The 4,055-nt window shown below is 36.4% G+C and overlaps 1 non-coding gene across 1 annotated transcript; it reads right to left on the bottom strand.

The window, feature by feature from the left end:
* Positions 1–3,730: 3,730 nt before the first annotated feature.
* On the bottom strand, positions 3,731–3,837 carry LOC121217594 (small nucleolar RNA R71). Its single transcript, XR_005913728.1, has one exon. It is a non-coding gene; the product is annotated as a small nucleolar RNA R71 (small nucleolar RNA).
* Between the last annotated feature and the right edge of the window lie 218 nt (positions 3,838–4,055).

Genomic DNA, 4,055 nt, shown 5'->3' with positions numbered 1-4,055 from the left:
TGTACTCGAAGGCATTTGGTGTTTGACTTTTACTTGTTGACAAATCAAACATCTCGAAACAAGCTCTGAAATGTCTCATTTCATACCTAAACACCAATACAATTTCTTCAAATCATTATACATTTTCGTACTACCTTCTTGAACTGATAAACAACCACTGTGTGCCTTGTGCAAAATTTTCTAAATAAGTTCATCATTTTTCGGCACACATACTCTATCTCGAACATCAAACAATGATCTGAACCGATCCGAAAGTCTGAATCACTGCCCGATTCACACTGAGCTCTTTTAGCTTACAATTCACTCTCGCTTTTCTAAGCTTCACAAATTTGCTGAAGAAATATCAGTCTAGCTCTCATCTCGGCCAAATTGAACCATCATTAGACAAAGTCAATTCCGTATTCATAGCTCTCAAAGCAAACAAAGACTTTCTGCTCAAGGCATCTGTGACTACATTCGCCTTTTTCGGATGATAGTTAATCACTAGTTCATAATATTTCAGTAACTCGAGCCATCTCTGTTGTCGCAAGTTTAGATCTTTCTGAGTCATCAAATATTTTAAACTCTTATAATCAGTAAAGATATGGCGTTTCTCACCGTACAAATGATGATGCCAAATTTTCAAAGCAAAAACAATGGCGGCCAATTCCAAATCGTGCGTTAGATAATTCTTCTCATGCAGTTTCAACTATCTCGAGCCATAAGCTATCACTTTGCTCTCTTGCATCAACACACAACCCAAACCATTTAACGAAGCGTCGCTATAAATTACAAATTCCTTTCCCGATTTAGGTTGTACTAAAACCGGTGCCTCAGTCAGTAATGCTTTCAATATCTCAAAACTTTAACATCTTTTTGTAGCAACTTCGTCATAGGAGTAGCAATCATCAAAATTCCTTTGACAAAACATTGATAATAACCGACTAAACCCAAAAAGCTTCTAACTTCAGATACATTCCTTGGCGGTTTCCATTCAACAATTGCCGAAAACTTACTTGGATCAACCTGAATACCATCACCTGAAACGATAAGTCCCAAAAATCTGACTTCTCAGAGCCAAAACTCACTTTTACTAAATTTAGTAAACAATTTCTTATCTCTCAACATTTGCAATACAGTTCTCAAGTGCTTGGTATGCTCGGACTCATCTTGAGAATAAATCAGGATGATGAACACAACCACAAACTTATCTAAATACGGTCGAAAAATTCGATTCATCAAGTCCATAGAAATGCAAAAGCATTACTTAGTCTGAAATGCATAATAAGAAATTCATAATTCCCATAAGTTGTCCTGAAAGCAATCTTCGGCACATCTGACTCTTTAACTCTTAATTGATAGTAGCCAGATCTCAAATCAATCTTTGAGAATACCATTGCTCCTTTCAATTGATCAAACAATCATCAATTCTCGGCAAAGGATACTTGTTCTTTATAGTCACCTTGTTGAGCTATCGGTAATCGATACAAAGTCTCATAGATCCGTCTTTCTTCTTTACAAATAACACTAGAGCACCCAGGGAGAAAAACTCGATCTCGGAAAGCCCTTATCTATCAACTCTTGCAACTGAGCTTTCAATTTAGTCGGAGCCATCCTATACGGAGCAATCGATATCGATGAAGTCCTAGGTACTAAGTCAATAGCAAACTCAACCTCTCTGATCGGAGGTAACCCATGCAACTCCTCTGAAACACATCCGGATATTCACAGACTACCGACACTGATTCAATTTTCAATTCAGACATTTTTGTATTCAACACATAAGCAAGATAAACTTCACAACCTTTCTTTACGTACCTCTGAGCAGATATAGACGGAATGACAATAAGCAATTCATTCGATTCATCGGTTTCAACCTGAAGAACTTCACCATTTTCACATTTCAATTCAATAGTTTTCTATCTACGATTTACTATGGCATCATGTAATGTCAACCAATCCATACCCAAAATAACATCAAATTAGTCAAATGGCAACAACATTAAGTCAGCAGGAAAACAGTGACCTCGAATCATCAAAGGACAATTCTTGCAAACTTTATCAACTAGTATATACTTGCCTAAGGGGTTTGACACTTTAATCACAAACTCAGTAAAGTCAACAAGCAAATTCTTACTAGATACCAAATTCACACAAACATAAGAATGAGTCGATCCAGGATCAATCAATGCAATAACATTAGTATCATAAAGAGAAAATGTACCAGTAATCACATCGAGAGATGACGCATCCTAACGAGCACGAATGGCATAAGATCTAGTAGGTGCTCTAGCCTTAGATTTCATGGCTGTATCTTTTGTCACACCTTTACTGTTAGTTCTGTTCCCGATATTTCTCGGTGGCCTACCTCTATTGGTAGTATTACTCGGCCTTGCACTTGGAAATTGTTCTTTCTCAGCCATTTTAGGGCAATCTTAGATAAAATGCTCTTGAGAACCACATTTGAAACAAGTCCCTGTTTAAGAGTAGATCTAGCATAATTGAGCGGAGTTGATTGCAATCCTAGAAATAGGACGACATAAATCTGCCAGATTAGAGTCAAATAAAATAGGGGAATCCATAGATCGAGTTAATGTGACGATAGGGGTTTTAATTAGAAAGAGATTTCAATTAATCAACCTAGAGTCAATTGTTCTTAGTCTCGAAAGAGATATTAACATAATTTAAGGATTTCTACAGATTAAGACAAGTGAAAAAATTGTTTGATTCAGAGTCAGAATAATAAGTGACGTCTAGGTGGATTCTTTCGTGGGTATTATGTCTCTCATTGGTTTTCTTAAGTATTTTCCCAATTCGATCTCTATCGCGTTCATAGTTAATTAGTTTAATTTTAGATTAAAACACTTCTTTTAATTATTAGGCTAAATAATAGAAAAATAGTTATTACTAGTACTTTTAGTTCTTGTGGATACAATATTCCGGACTCACCATAGCTATACTACTATTTGATAGGTGCGCTTGCGTTCGTCGAAATATTAGTTAGTTTCGTAACCCATCAAGTTGTTGGCGCCGTTGCTGGGGACTAAAATATTAGGAACACTTAATTTTTATTACTTTAGTCATTTTTTATTTTTTATTCTTATTTTTACTTTTGTTTTTACTTTAATTTACTAACTATTTCCCTTATTTGCTTATTGCAAGTTCTTTTAGTTTATGACTAGAAGAAACCCATTAGGACCTCTATTATTTGATAGGGAAATTGAAAGCACAGCTCTCAGAAATCGTAGAGAGATAAGACGGAGTCTACAGTATATAGAGGAAGAGCAAGAGGAAAATACCAATATTACCGAGGAGATGGCTGAAAATCAGAATAATTCGCTACCTCCTATAGTTGCCGCGAATCCTAAAATCAAAATCCTGCTCCTCGTACTATGTACGACTAGCCAAGCCTAATTTAGCGGGGGCTGAATCGAGTATTGTGAGACCTGCTATTACTGCAAATAACTTCAAACTGAAGCCGAACACCATGCAGATGATCCAATAGTTTATTCAATTCGATTGTTTGCAAGATGATGATCTAAATACTTATTTGACTAACTTTCTAGATTACTGTGATACTTTCAAAATTAATGGCATTTCTGATGATGCCATTCACCTTCGGTTATTTCCCTTCTCATTGAGGAATAAAGCAAAACAGTGGTTGAACTTTCTACCACGAGGGTCCATCATTATATGGGAGCAAATAATCGAAAAGTTTCTGTTGAAATACTTTTCGCTGGCCAAGATGGCAAAGTTGAGGAATGATATCTCTTCCTTTGTGCAAATGGAATTAGAGACCATATACGATGCATGGGCGATGTATAAGGATTTATTGAGAAGGTGCCCTTACCATGGGTTACCTTATAATTACAGGTTCAGACTTCCTACAATAGTTTGAACCCCTCAACTAGACAACTGATTGATGCAGTCGCCGGCAGAACCCTAAATAACAAAACACCTAAAGAGGCTTATGAGTTCATTGAAGAGATGTCACTAAATAATTATCAGTGGCAAGTCATGAGGACAAAACTGACAAAAGTCGCTGCTATTTTCAACCTCAACGCGGTCACCATGTT

This window comes from Gossypium hirsutum, chromosome A02 (genome assembly GCF_007990345.1).
Source record: "Gossypium hirsutum isolate 1008001.06 chromosome A02, Gossypium_hirsutum_v2.1, whole genome shotgun sequence".
NCBI classification, from domain to species: Eukaryota; Viridiplantae; Streptophyta; class Magnoliopsida; order Malvales; family Malvaceae; genus Gossypium; species Gossypium hirsutum.
Note: the sequence above shows the minus strand (reverse complement) of the source record. Positions and strands in the feature narration are given on the sequence as shown.